Genomic DNA, 14953 nt, shown 5'->3' on the forward strand with positions numbered 1-14953 from the left:
TGAAAGCCTCCTTGCAGCAGAAAAGAAAAAAAGATGGAATTCCCTCAGGGGACAGGTAGAGAAGAAGGAGCAAGCAGCTCATGTTGCTTCTGTGGAAACACCTAGCCTGGCTCAGCTACCGTGAGAGTCTTGGTGTCGGTGAATCGTAGCATCCATGAATTGTTGAACTTCAGAACGACAGCACCTGAGAAATGGTGGCATCCCCAGCATCCTGAGATCTCGCTGAGCTCACCTTTGACCGCCCAGCCTCCCTGCCAGCTGGCGACCCCGGCTCTGCCTGAGGCTATCCCGGGTTGGGTGCTGCCCCCTACACATCAGGGCCTGGGAGACCCAGGATCTCACCTTACCTAAGCAGACAGGAGGGTGAACTAGGCTGGTCTTGGTCCCTAAGAGAGGCCCTGGGGTGAACCGCATCGGCAGCACCAAGGGCCAAGTGCCTGGGACCTGGTTGTTCCTTCAGGTCCGGTCATGAACCATGCTGGGCCAGGAGTTGGGGTCCTACTTCCCACTCCTAGCCCTGCTGCCAGTTTGCCAAGTGACCCAGGAAAGGCACTGCTCCTATCTGGGCCTCAGTTTCTCAGTCTGTAACAGAAGTAGGCCATACAGAGGCTCCCTCGGCTTCTCCCAAACTGACTGCCTAGGCCTGGGCATGGGGGTGGCAGAGGCCCTCGCTTGGTACAGGGCCACACTGGTGGGTTCCTGGGGGCTGGCAGACTCTTTGCTGACCCCTGGGCCACTGATCTCAGGCTCCCACCATCTGCCACAATTCCCCATTCGTCATTCACATGTAGCCTCTGGAGGGGGCAGGTGTGATCAGGAGCGCACACTGGGCCTCTGTCTACTGTCCGCTCAACTCAGCCCCGGCCCTACCCACCCATCTGTTCAGGGGCGAATGGATGAAGGTGAGCTCCTGGGCTGTCAGCAGGATCTGGTGGCGCCCACACCAGCTGCAGCTGCTGGATGCCCAATCTGGAGGCGAGAGAGGGGGCAGGGCAGTGGGAGTGATGCCATCGCCCCTCCCAGCATCAGTCTGGCCTCTGACTCAGAGACGTCACCTTTCCTCTCCCCGTTTCCATTTCTGTCTCCCTGTCAGTCCCAGCCGGGCCGGGAGGGCACTGAACATTGTCTCCATGCAGCCCCTCTGCCTCGGGCTCAGGTCTGGAACCCCTGGGCCTGATGCATCTGCTGGTCCCCGGTTGCACCGTTCCCAAGTTGCCAAGAGTCCTCATGCAGCAGCCAGAGAGGGCTGGGGGTGGAAGGCTGCCCGCCTCCAGATACGCCTGAGACTCAGGGATGGTCTGGATTCAGGGATGCAGAGGAATGCAGACCCCAGGGAGAACTGTTTTCAAAGCTGGAGGGCCCCTGGGAGTCGTTCTGGCCAACCCCCTCACTGTACAGATGGGAGCCTGAAGCGCAGGGTGTGGAGCACGTCCAGGGTCGTGGGCTTCTTCCTCAAGTCTGAAACGGATCTTCTCTGGAGGCAGCCAGGGCCTTGACAAGTCCCATTTTACTTACAATAAGTTCAGACTCCTTGTGGCCCATAAAGCCTCACTTGCTCAGGCCCCAAGCTCATCTCAAATTCCTGTCTCATCACCCATGACACCTCAGCCACTCCACACTCCCTCCTTCCTTTTCCTCCATCAACTGGAGCTTGCTCTGCCTCAGGCCCTTTGCACTTGCTGCTTCCCCTGACTGGTTGCTTTTCATCCAGATCCTCATCTAGCTGCTTCCTTACCATTTGGAGCTCAGCTCAAGTGCCACCCCTCAAGTGCGCTTCCCTGCCCATCTAGCTCTTGTTGGCCACTACTCTATCCCGCTCCTCTATCACTGTATCCTGTTCTGTTTTCTCGGTGGCATTATCACTATGTGAATTTAGTTATCTGGTTATTTGGTTATTGCCTGCTGTCTCCCCCTAACAGAATAGAAACTCTTTAAAGGCCAGGTCTGTCTTGTTCGCCACTGTCTTCCTGACACCAGACGTAGTGGCACATGAGAGGGACTCAGTCCACATCCGTCAGATGGATGACTGTCTGAATGGCCATCAGCACCCACATCCCTGTCACCACCTCCAGGCACTACAGTCTTCTTAACACCAAGAAGTGGGCATCCCCAGGAGATCCAAGTTCACTGAGTCCTGTAAGCCAAGCCAGGCCAGCAGCTGTGTCCCCCACCACTAACACTTCAGATTCACAGCAATGACTAGAGAAAATCCTCCTCTCTCTCCCACTCTCCTGCGCTCCCAACACTTTCCCCTTCTGATCTCTGTCATTTGCTAGAGAGATGCAGAGCCAGGAGAGGAGAAATGCGGGCAAGAGAAAGAGCAGCTGGGCCAGAAATGAGAATTTCAGGGACTGAGAGGGCTGGAGATAGATAAATAGAAGCAGAAGAGATACAGAGGAGCACTGACAAGGCAGGACAAAAAGGTGAGTGATACGGGGAAGAACAGAGACAGACAGAGACGTGCGGGAGTCCCCCCTTATCTGCAATTTCCCTTTCCGTGGTTTCAGCTACCCACAGTCAATCAGGGTCTCAAAATACTAAGATATTTTGAAAGAAGCAGAAAGACAACATCCACTAACTTGTATTACAGTATATTGTTATAATTGTTCTATTTTATTATTTAGTTATTGTTGTTAATGTCTTACCATGCCTAATTTATAAGTTAGACTTTATTATAGGTATGTGGGTATAGGAAACGCAGCATATATAGAGTTTGGTACCATCCACGGCATCAGGCATCCGTTGGGGGTCTGGGAACATGTCCCCATTGGATAAGGGGGACTACCGCAGACATACACATATACATACAAAAGCCACCTCATGGTAAAAGCCATATACATATACATATACATATACATATACATATACATATACGTACACAAGAAGGAGAAAGAGATTGACCACACCCAGGGACTAGGCAGAGAGATGCTTTGTCCAAAAGAGGCCATGTGCCCACGGTGGAGATGGGCCTGAGCGCATGCACCCCTGCTCCTGGGCCCACACTCAAGGCATACGGGGGTCTGCACTTGAAGCATACCCACCTGCTCTGGCCCCAGGTGGGCAGCTGCCTCTCCATCGGGCCAGGCAGCAGCAAAGGCCTTGTCTATGGGGCCAGACTCTAGGCTGAAGGGTGAGCATTGCATCATAGGCCTCTCGCAGGGGCCCACCAGTGCTGAGAGACAGGTAGGAGTGGTTGCAGTAAGGCAGGGAGAAGAGCAGCGTGTCGTAGGGCAGGAAGACCAATCTCCCATCCATCAGGCCCTCAGCCCAGGCACGGCTCAGCAGGGTGGTCATCTCCAAGCCCGCTAGCACTGCCAAGTGCATCCAAGCACCACAACTGGGGACAGAGATGGCAGAGTCACCCTTGCAGGCCCAGTGCCACTGTGGTCTGCCCTGAAGCCCACAGTTCTCTAGCCCTGGAGAGCTGCTCAGAACTCCCGGGCACCCCACCCCCACCCCCACTGGTCTAGCAAAGGTAGAATTTTCCTTTAATCTGCCCCATAACAATAACAGCCAAGGCCACCAAATCTGAGTTTGATCTGATGAAAAATATCCCTTTAATGGAGGATAGATTTGTATTAATATGGCCCTCCTGGCCTGTCTGCCCAATCATTTTGACCAGCGTCCTGCCGTACCCAACCCCATTGGCCCTGACAATTGCTAATACGTATTGATGGTTTCTTTCTTTCTTTCTTTTTCTGAGACAGGGTCTTGCTCTGTTGCCCAGGCTGGAGTGCAGTGGTGCAATCATGTCTCACGGCAGCCTCACATTTCTGGGTTTAAGCAATCCTTCCACTTCAGCCTCCAAGAGAGCTGGGATTACAGGTGTGAGCCTCCACACTTGGCTGTTGACAGCTTTCTCTGTGTTGTCCCAAAGAATCTTCTCAAACATTTTGTCATTCAGTGTTACAACAGCACTAAGAAGCATGTTGACCATTATCTCTGTTTTTCCAGAGGAGCAGTTGGGGAGTTGCCCAGGACTCATAACCACCACAGTGGTACGGCTAGAATTTGAACCCAGGCAGGTTGGCTCCCAGCTTATAACCCTTTTTTGTTCTTTTCTAAAGAATTATTTTAAATTGAGATACTCACATATCATAAAATTCATTCTTTTAAAAATGTACAATTAAGTGGTTTTAGTATATTCACCAAGTTATGTAACCATCAATACCATTTACTTATAGAACACTTTTATCACCCCAAAAATAAATCCATTAGCAGTTGCTCCCCATTCCTCCCTTCCTCAACCCCAGTCAACCATGAATCTGCTTTTTGTCTCTGAGGATTTGCTTATTCTGGACATGTCATACAAATGTACATAATACATGGTACTTTGTGCGTGGCTTCTTTTTTTGACAGGGTCTCACTCTGTCGCCCAGGCTGGAGTGCAGAGGCACGATCTCAGCTCACTGCAACCTCTGCCTCCTGGGTTCAAGAGGTTCTCCTGCCTCAGCCTCCTGAGCAGCTGGGATTACAGGCGCCTGCCACCACACCTGGCTAATTTTTGTATTCCAGCTAATTTTTGTATTTTTAGTAGAGACGGAGTTTTACCATGTTGGTCAGACTGGTCTCGAACTCCTGACCTCGTGATCCACACCCCCTTCCCGGGCCTCCCAAAGTGCTGGCATTACAGGTGTGAGCCACCGTGCCTGGCTTGTGTCTGGCTTCCTTGACTTAGAGTAATGCTTTCCAGGTTCGTCTTTATTGCAGCATACCTCAGTACTTCATTCCTTTTCGTGACTGTGTAATACTCACTGTACGATAGACCGCATTTTGCTTATCATCATCCGCTTGTAATCTTAACCTTGGTCCTGAGTGGCATCCTTAAGGTCTAAGTAGACACGGATACATTCATCTTTACCTTAGTAAGAGAAGCAGCCCCGAATAATAAAGCTGCCAATTTCACCCCCAGGCACCAGGACAGAAGAGAGCCCTTGCCAAGGTCGGGGTCCACAATGGACTTCCTTTGCATCTTTTCTGTCTTCCCCGCTTGGGTCCTGACCAGCATGGCAATGACAGCCACAAAAGGGCCACCACTTGTTTGGGACGTGGCCTGGGTTCCCACTACACTCCCTTTCTGCAGAAAACCCAGGAAGGCTGAGGGTCTCCTTGCTGGAGCCTGAAGACCCCTCATCACATGGACTTCAGAGCCTGGAGTCCTGGCTTCAGCTGAGCCTCTGGGGGCCCATACTGTGGGGGCCACAAGCCCACCCCTCCATCTCTTAGATAGTGCCGGAGGTCCTCAAAGAGAGGCCCCCCAGGACTGAGTGGAAACAGAAGCCAGGTCTTTGTCCCATCTGCTCTGCTGGGCCAACTTCCCAAAACGCCCTTTGTCTTAAGGATTGGAAGCGCTGTTCTGTGTTTGGCCACGCGGGGGAGCTGCTCCACACAACTCGGGAATAAGCCACCTCACGGGAAACGCCAGCGCGGGCTGCAAGCTGTGCCGCTGTGTGAAGGCACGGTCCTGAGCCCGCTGTCTGCAGTAGATCAGCCTCGTGCCGTTAATGAAGAAACCATAGGACAGAGAGGCCTGGTGACTTGCCTGAGGTCACATGGGTGCCGGATGGGGTGGAGGGGGCGGCAGTGGGACTCCTCTCAATCTGACTCCAGAGAGTGTGCCCCTCACCCCTCTGCCTCCTGGCTCCTGAGAGCCAGCACCGTGGCTGGAGCTCAGTGCCCTGCAGCAGGGGTGGAGGAGGAGTCTGAGGGTCTCCCCACCCACTGCTGCCAGGCTCTGGCCATGCAGAGCCAAACTGTTGATGTTCTCCCAGTCTTCCTCCACACTACCTCCCCGCCTTTGCACTAGCTGGAGTGTGCTCTGCCTGGAATGCCTTTCCCTGTCAGCTCCACTCCAAAATCAATTTCTCATGGTCAGGCCCTGTCCAATGTCACCTCTTCTGTGAAGCCCTCCACGTCTCCAAGCAGATCCGCAGCTCCAGCCTCTGGGCTCCCCTTTGCCCGGCATACACATACACACCTGTCTCCCACCACACTCAGGCTCCTCGTGGCTGGAGCCCAGCCTGATCCTCCCCGTGTTCCCAGAGTACAGCCAGGGTCAGGCAGACTGTGCCCCACAGTAAGAAATACATTTTACCCTGGTAGACTCACAAGGCTGAATGTATAGAACTTGAGTACCTTGAAAGGACATCTCTCAGAACCACTTACCCTTGCTATCTGCAATGCAGTCTCATAGTTACTACTGTTCTTCCTATCTATTTTAGTTTATTCTGCTCAATTCTATTCTTCTCTTTTTCTATTCCACTCTCTTTCTTTTCTTTTCTTTCTTCTTGAGATGGAGTTTTGCTCTTGTTGCCCAGGCTGGAGTGCAATGGCGCGATCTCAGCTTACTGCTATCTTCTCCTCCCGGGTAAACAATTCTCCTGCCTCAGCCTCCTGAGTAGCTGAAACTACAGGCACACACCGCCATGCCCAGAGGCCCTGAGAAGGGCTTTTTACTCCCTTTTACAGAGGAGGAAACTGTGGCTCTGGGTGGGACAGTGACTTGTCCAAGGTCTCACCAAAACTTAGGACTGAACTTGAACCAGAGCTTGGCTTCCTGCCTCCTAGTCAAAGACAAAAATCACCTCTTTTTATTGACACCTGGAACATCAGAGCTGAAGGATCCTTGGAGATATAAACATCTAAATCAATTCATCTATGTACAGACAGGGAGACAGGCACAGAAAGGAGTGTGCGTAGCCCTCAGTCCCACAAAGCTGCAGCAGGCTCCCCTGGCCTGAGGTCTTGCTGGCCACGCTCAGTATCCTGAGAACTCTGCAGTGGATGGCCTGCAGGGGCTCACAGAGGGCTGAAGATCTTAGCAGGCCAGCACTGGGTCAAGGCAGGAGCTGGCTTTTAATCCCAGTTCTGTCGCTGATTTATGGGACAGAGTCTACAACCCTTTCTGTGCCTCAGTTTTCCCAGCTGTACAGGGAGAACTTGGCTTAGACATTGAGATTTCCAAAGATCATTCAGCTCTGATGTTCTACATGTTTACAAAAATCCAGAGACGGATGGTTTTTGTCTCTAAAGCTGGCCACGTCTCCTCTCCCAACCCTTCTCCCAAGAGTGTGTGAGCCTCTAGTGCCTCCATCTCTGAGCGCAATAGACTTATGTGCCATCCTCCTGGGGAGAGACCATTTGTATTTTTAGACTCAGGGAGATGGGCCCCAAAGATTAGCCACAGAGTGCTTGGCTCATAGAGCCAAGCTCCTGGAGTTAGTCAACTCCACAGCCCCATAATCCCCAAAAGTTGAAGATGCCTTTAGCTGCACTAACAGATAAATGACCAAAATAGGGAAGGCGACAGGAACCTGGGGAAGGGGGATGGGGGATTCCTGTCATAGTCAGGGGTCCTGCAGCCCCTGCAGCAAAGGGTCATCCTCCTGTCCCCCAACCTGGTGCCTCTTACCTTCTTCCAGAGCAAGCTCCCCACAGACCGACCTGCCACTCTGCGTTATTGGAGTTGACTCGTTGCCTTTTGGTAGGCCCTAAGGTTCCTGCAACAGGGTCCCCAGATGTCAAGCTCTCAGAGTAGACTCTGGCCTGAGGGAGTCCTTTCCCCCAATAGCTTGTACGATCACCACTCCTCTGCCTGTCCCTTTCTGACCCTGCTCCCTGGGAAGAGCCTCCTACATGGCTCATTCCCTACCTGTCCTTCTCAGGAGCCTGAAGAAGCCACTTGGAAAATTAGATCTGTTCAGACCCTAGTGCTCTGGGGAGCCACAAGCAGGAAGGAAGGAGGGAATGAAATAAAGAGAGACACATAGAGGGGGATGGAGAAAGAGAGGGGAGGTCTTCAGCACTCCGGACAGCTCCAGACCTGGTTGGGGGTGGCTCCCAGGAGGAAGGATGGGCAAGCACTAAAGAAACCCTTATTTTATTTGAACCTCTGTCGTGTGCCAGTCCCTGTGCTAGGCACCATTCACACAACCCATGGAGACAGGCATTACTATTAGCCTCATCTTATAAAGTATGGCCCAGAGAAGTTAGGTGATTTGACCAAGGGCACAGAGCTGGTAAGTGGCAGGGCTGACTGTAGGTCTGGGCTTTGCTCATGGATACAATGTGTAATGATCAAGTCAGGGTAACTGCAATATCCATCACCTCAAACATTTATCTTTTCTTTGTTTTGGGAACATTACAATTCTTCTCTCTAGCTATTTTGAAATACATAATAAATTACTGTTAACTATAATTTCTCTACTGCACTATCGAACACTAGAACTTATTCCTTCTATGTAGCTGTATTTGTGTACCTTTTAACCAATTTCTCTTCATTCCCCTTCTCCCCACTTCCATTTCCAGCCTCTGGTAACCATCATTCTACCTTCTACCTCCATGAGATCCACTTTTTAAGCTCCCACATATGAGTGAGAACATGCAATATTTGTCTTTCTGTGCTGGACTTATTTCACTTCACATAATGAAATAGTGGCCAGAAGGGAGGCCACTCCCTTCTGGGGTGGACACTTAGGTGGAGATAGAGACCTCAGTCCATGGGCTCCAGGCCTCCTCTTCCACTTGCTTTTTCCTACTTAGGTGAAGTTAGCTTTTACTAGGTGCACTCAGCATCTGCTCTGTGCTAGGGGTTATGCATACCCCATCTCATTGAACCTTTACAGCAGCCTTGTGAAGCAATTACTGTGTTTCACTTTCTTCATGTCACTTTATTCGTTCAACAAATGTTTACTGAGCGTCCTCACCATGGTTCTGCCAAGGGGCCAGCCTTCCCTCCACCCCACCTCTCACCTCTAATTCCTGTTGTTTCCCTCTTGCTCCCTTCCATGTTTCAGGCACTGTTCTAAACGCTTGAGCTACATCAACAAACAAACAAATCTAAAAAAACAAAAAAATAAAGATTTTTTCCCCCTCACAGAGCTTACTTTCTAGCAGGGATAGGGAAAGGTGTGTTAGTAAACAAATAATAAACATAATAACTAAGTAGAAGTATTTTTGGTGTTTGAAAGTGATAGGTGCTATTTAAAAAAGAAGGGTAATAATGCCATGTTATAACTTTGTGGAAGTGTTTTTCGTATTGCTACACAATTGTTATAATTTCAGTGGGCAAAGAACACACTGAATGGATGTGCCATTGGTTAGTATGGATGGAAGGATCTGAAGCCTCTGTGTCTGGTCTTTATTGGGTTTCCCCATTTATCATTGACCAGGACTGGACAAGAGAGTATTAAATGGCTCCCCAGTTAGTATATGGGGTTCTAGTCATGGTCCTGCCTGTCCCCATTGTGAGGCAACAACCATATTTCCTTGTGATAATTGGAATTGATTACTTGGGCTGATGCAGTAATTCCCTTCTCTGTCCATTGATTCAAAGTCCTGAGGAGCCCAAAATGGCCAAGCAATAGTTTCAGTTTTCATTTCATTGGAAAAATTACTACATTCTCTGGAGGGAGTGTTTCTCCCCTGGGAACTAGGTGCTCCAAACCACTGAATCCAAGGCCATGGGCACAGGCAGGAAACATTCTTCTGGTGAGTTTGTAGGTAATGGTGAAAGAGGCCACTCCTATCTTTGTTCCTTGGTTCCCAGCCCATCCATTCTGACTGTAGGAAGATGGCCCACTTGGCCCCTAGTATAAGGCATATACTGCATCTTGGAAGCACAGGATGCCATCCCCTAGGTCATTTGGCAACTGAGCTATTCCCTGATGGACCATTCCACATTTCTGTCAAGCCAGATGCTTCTGGGTGATAGGAGATGAGCTCACTGCTTCAGTTCCTTTGCAGTAAAATGCTTCCCCTGGTCAGAGACAATGTTGTGTAGGACAACATAGTAACACATAGGGCACTCTTATAAGACTATGGATGATGGTACTGGCAAAAGCATTGTAGGCAAGAAAAGCAACTCTATACACAGTTATATTTCTATCTCTACAAGTAGAAAGAAAGGCATTGCTGCTTCTATGAAGGCAGAGCTCTCATATAATCAAACTGTCACCAAGTAACTGGCTGACCCCCCAGGAAGTGGTGCCGATTTTTGGGCTTAGCAGTGGCCTCTGCTATCTGCAGGTTGGGCACTCAGCTGTGGAAGTAACTAGATGGGCCTTGGTGAGTACAGTTGTCAAACCAATGCAAGTCTCCATTCTGACTGCCACAGCCACATGGCCATTGAGTAACCACTGGAGGAGCTATGGAAAGAAGCTGACTGATAGCCACAAGTCATCTTGTGCACCTAATCTTGAGGATTTCTGTCATAGATGCCCACTGGTGGGGCATTCATGTGAAGCATGTGTATCTTCACACCTGTGACTGCTCTGAGAGGCCTATCCACATACCTCATTGACACCAATTTCTAATTTTGTTTATAGCAAGACTGTGGCCATCCAGACAGCCCATTGTCAACTGCCCATGAATCAAAGTAAATAAGTACCACTGGCCCTCTCTCCTTCAGCACAAAATGGACAACTAGCTGTGCCCCCCTGAAATCCTGCCCAAGAGGCTTTCCTTCTGCCACTTGTATGTCAGGACCAGCCTTGATTGGAGAGGTAATGCAGCTGCCATCCATTTCTGGCTGGTACCAGCATACCGTGATATCCACCTGTGAACCAGACCCACACTTCTTCCTCCTCTACCAACTGCTGATGAGAAACTCGCCATGTATGGTTTTGGTATCAGGTATCAGTTGAGGGAGAAGTGGCAAAAAATAAGAGACGGTACTATGGCAGTCTGGGCCATCTGCTTGGCAACATAGAAGGCTTCTATGCATGGCCAGTCTTCTGATCCAGTGAATCAGATAGCCCCTGATTCAGTGGTCAGTTCTGGTAGAACAGTCATTCAGTATTCATCATCGTAGTTGGTCTCCACTAGGAGTAGGAGCAAGTCAGAACTGCTTTTCAAGTGGATGAAAGTTGTCCACAAAAAAATAATATATATGGCTTTATGCCCAAAGCCTAGCAGTCTATGCTGTGATTCTCCTGTTGGAAGTTGAAGAGGCTCCATGTTGCATCTCTGTCTGCCACAGATACCATGGGGTCTGTTGGGTCATAAGGTTCGGTGGCAGGGCAACTTGCACAAATCTGCTGTTCAGCCCTGGGATCTACTGAAAACTGGCAGCTTTCTGGGCTACCTGTTAAATAGATCAAGACAACACTCCCAAATGTGGCATAAAAGTATGGCAAAAACCACAATTGCTTTTGCACCAACCTAATACATTGCTTCTAGAATCCAAACGGGCTTACCAAGCACTATGTCCCCTTCCATGTGATGTTTGGTACAGCATGCCACAACTTGCTTCTCGCGTTAGAAAAGGTATTCCACTGGGTCCCTAGGAACTTCACCAATATGACAGCCCCCTGAATTTTTGCAAGGTGTACCTCCTTCTCTCTGGCATGTATCACTAGGATATTTAAAATACTGGCTACCTCCTAAACACCAGATCCAATTAGCAAAATGACATCAATATAATGAACCAGCATGATGTTCTGTGGGATACTGAGCTGATCCAAGGTCCCTTTGAGCTCTATTATGATAGCAAACTAGAGACGTAACATAGCTCTGGGAACAAAACAATAAATAAAGGCATCCTGTTGTCCTGCAAACCTCTTTTTCCTTACTGATAGGAATGGAAAAGAAAATATTTGCCAGGCTAATGGCTGCATACCAGGTGTCAAGGGCTGTACTGACTTGATCCAAAAGATAGCTGGAACAGCAGCTTCGCTTGGCATCACTTACTAATTATTAATACGTTTGTGATAATATACTATTATTCTCTAGGACCCAGCTGGTCTTTGCACCAGTCAGAGTGCAATTGAAATGGGAGTGTGATAGGAATGACCACCCCTGCTTCTCTCAAGTCTGTGATGCAGACACTAATTTCTGCAATTCCCTGAGGGGGACTGCTTTTGCTGTATTCACTGGGCGAGGGGAAGCTGGGTGGGGAGCTCAACACTTTCCCCCATGGAACCCCAAATCCCCAGGCCAGGGAACAAATCGAGGGATTCTGTTAGTGGTTATATATGTCTACTGCCATCATTCATTCTGAAACTGGGGAGACAACCACAGAATGCAGGCATGATCCCACCGGACCCTCCATTAGAAGGTCTCAGGCCAAGATCGCATGTGTTCCCTGACCTTGCTACTCTTTACCAGTGGCCCTCGGGGCATTTTGGTTCTTAAGGAAAGAGTGGCCCACTGGCCTAGTCTCTAGTAACCTTCTGGATGGCCTGAATCCCTCCTCAGAGAACAGTCACCTTGGTTCATACCACAGGTCCCCCTTGGAGGAAGAGTCGTGATCTATAATTTCCTCAAAGGGACCCAGATTCCCCTCAGTCAAGGACTCTGAGTCTGTGGACGGCTCAGTCTGGGAACCTGGTAAGAGGCAATACCTTCTCCTATAATGACTGAAGGTGGGTTTCCATCTAGCATACTTTGAAGTTTTCTTTCCATGTGTGTCAAGCACATATATGTGCCCCTCCTTTAGTGTAAGAGACTGTGAGGAGGGAGCTGTTACCACACTGCAGCCTTTAGCTGGATCCTGGACTTGGTGCCCTGTTATAGCTTCCTTCCCTGCACCCACATGACATGAGGTACTCCTTCAAGCTGTGGTGGAAGCCTTCTGATGGTCACACGTTCTCAGTTGTATGGTCATAATTTTAAATTTCACATTTCATATACACATGGCTGTGAGAAACAGCCAGGTTGCTTATCTTATCTGATTCTAAGAAACAAAACAAAATAAAACAAAAGAAGTAGCCAGGAGCTTCCACCATGTTCATAAGCAGTCTCATTGCCACTGGGCTAAGTGCCACAGCTGCCTCATAGCCCGAGGTCTGGCTTCTGACCTGCACTTCAGCCCTTGCTCCCACCAGCAATAACTTGCTTGCATCCTATTTCTCCCAGCAAGGAGATAAACCCTGTGTTGCACAAATACAGAACCAACCCAACTCCAGAATCCTGTTTGAAGGGTCTGCTTCCTAGGGCCACTTCTGGTATTAGTCCATAGCCGCTCGCCAGGCGCATAGGAGAAGAAGGCATATCAGGCAGCAGGACCAGCATTAGCCAGTGTCTGGAGGCACAAGGTCATGGAGAATGCCAGGAAGAGCAAATGCTTGGTTTCCTGAGGCTGGGACATGGCAGGAAATGAGGCTGGAGGGGTTGGCAGGGGCCAAATAAAAAAGGGCCTTAAATACCAGGCTTGGGAGTTTAAATTTTACCCTAAAGACAAGGAGCAGGTAGCAGGAGGCTCTGGAGAGTTCATGGCTTCATCTGCATTTTTGAGATGTTACTATTGTTGTCTTCACTTCACAGATGAGGAAACTGAGACTCAAGGTAGATGAGTAACTTATACAAGGTGACATCGCTTGTGCAAGTCATGTGACATACACCCTAGAAGCATCTTATCTCTTCGAATTCCTGGGAAGAGCAGCAGAGTATGGTGTCATGCTCTAGTTATCTAATGATGGGAAACTACCTCAAACTTAAAGGCTTAGCACATTGACAATTGTTGATTTTGCTCATGAATCAACAATTTGGGCAGGGATTGACAAGGAAGCTTTGTCTCTATGCCATACAGCATCAGCTGGGGCCGCTTGCCCAGAGCAACTTGTAGAGTGCGGGGCATGGCTAGGACCAGGAGGCAAATCTCAGGAATTGGGGGAAGGCTGGCCACCAGCTCCTAGGTCCTGGCAGAGACTGAGTCACAGGCAGAGGGCCATTGCTCTGGTGAGTGTTACCAGGAGACAGGATTGTCCTGGCTGGTGGGGTAGTAAAGGTCCATCAAGGGTGTTAAAGGCCACTCCATCTGTTCCCCAGGAAAATGGAAGTCCTTCACCAAGGAAGGAGTTTTAAGTGGCCTCTATGCCACTGCTGAGACAGGACAGCAGGTTCCTGTGGTATCTCACTCAAGCTTGCACAGGTCCACTGCTGAGTCATTCACTGCTCCCTGCTGTGGAGCACTCGGCCTGCAGGCTTCTGTCTTTGGAGTTGGGAAACCGGCCTCACTCCAACCTCCACACTCTGGTCGCTGTTCTGCGCTCTTTGCCCACAGGACAAGCCTGCCCCACTCCCCTTGTCAGCCCCAGGTAGTCAGGCAGCAGCAACAGACATACAACACAAGTAAATCACACCCGCACAGCCTTTGCAAACCCAATTCACGTCTCATTCAGGACTGTCCCAGGTGCTTTGCAGTCATTCAGTTGCCACACTCCTATGAACACGAGAGGCCTTCCCTGTCTTGCTCATCACTGGGTCCCCAAGACTCTGCCCGGCATATATTAGATATGCAATAATCATATGTTGAATTATTAACCCTATTTTGTGGATGAGAGAACCAAGGCAGAGTGGTTATTATTTGCCAAAAATCAGATAGCTCTGAAGTGGCAGAGCTGGAATTTAGAGCCAGGCACTCTAACTCCAAAATTCATACCTTCAACCCCACTATGTTCTGCTTTTTAATTAACATAATGTCAGCCGGGCGCGGTGGCTCCTGCCTGTAATCCCAGCACTTTGGGAGGCTGAGGCAGACAAATCACCTGAGGTCAGGAGTTCGAGACCAGCCTGGCCAATGTGGTGAAACCCCGTCTCTACTAAAAATACAAAAATTAGCCAGGTGTGGTGGTGGGTGCCTGTAATCCTGGCTACTCAGGAGGCTGAGGCAGGAGAATGGCTTGAACCCGGGAGGCAGAGGTTGCAGTGAGCCAAGATCACGCCACTGCATTCCAGCCTGGGTGACAGAGCAAGACTCCATCTCAAAAAAACAAAAATTAAAATTAAAAGCCGGGTGCGGTGGCTCATGCCTGTAATCCCAGCACTTTGGGAGGCTGAGGTGGGTGGATCACGAGGTCAGGAGATCGAGATCATCCTGGCTAACACAGTGAAACCCTGTCTTTACTAAAAATACAAAAAAATTAGCCAGGTGTAGTGGCGTGCGCCTGTAGTCCCAGCTACTCAGGAGGCTGAGGCAGGAGAATGGCATGAACCCAGGAGGCAGAGCTTATGG

The 14953-nt window shown here is 49.7% G+C and overlaps 1 pseudogene across 1 annotated transcript in view; it reads right to left on the minus strand.

Moving 5' to 3' along the window:
- Positions 1 to 13732, minus strand: part of LOC105546329 — a 48435-nt pseudogene extending 34703 nt beyond the window's left edge. Inside the window, exons 1-5 of the transcript XR_001007076.1 lie at positions 13689 to 13732; positions 3118 to 3337; positions 1117 to 1298; positions 875 to 969; positions 673 to 794 (exon numbers count right to left, since the gene is read on the minus strand). The product of XR_001007076.1 is annotated as an olfactory guanylyl cyclase GC-D-like (transcript). The remainder of the gene's footprint in view (positions 1 to 672; positions 795 to 874; positions 970 to 1116; positions 1299 to 3117; positions 3338 to 13688) is intronic.
- Between the last annotated feature and the right edge of the window lie 1221 nt (positions 13733 to 14953).

Source organism: Mandrillus leucophaeus, unplaced genomic scaffold (assembly GCF_000951045.1).
Source record: "Mandrillus leucophaeus isolate KB7577 unplaced genomic scaffold, Mleu.le_1.0 Scaffold1095, whole genome shotgun sequence".
Lineage (NCBI taxonomy): Eukaryota > Metazoa > Chordata > Mammalia > Primates > Cercopithecidae > Mandrillus > Mandrillus leucophaeus.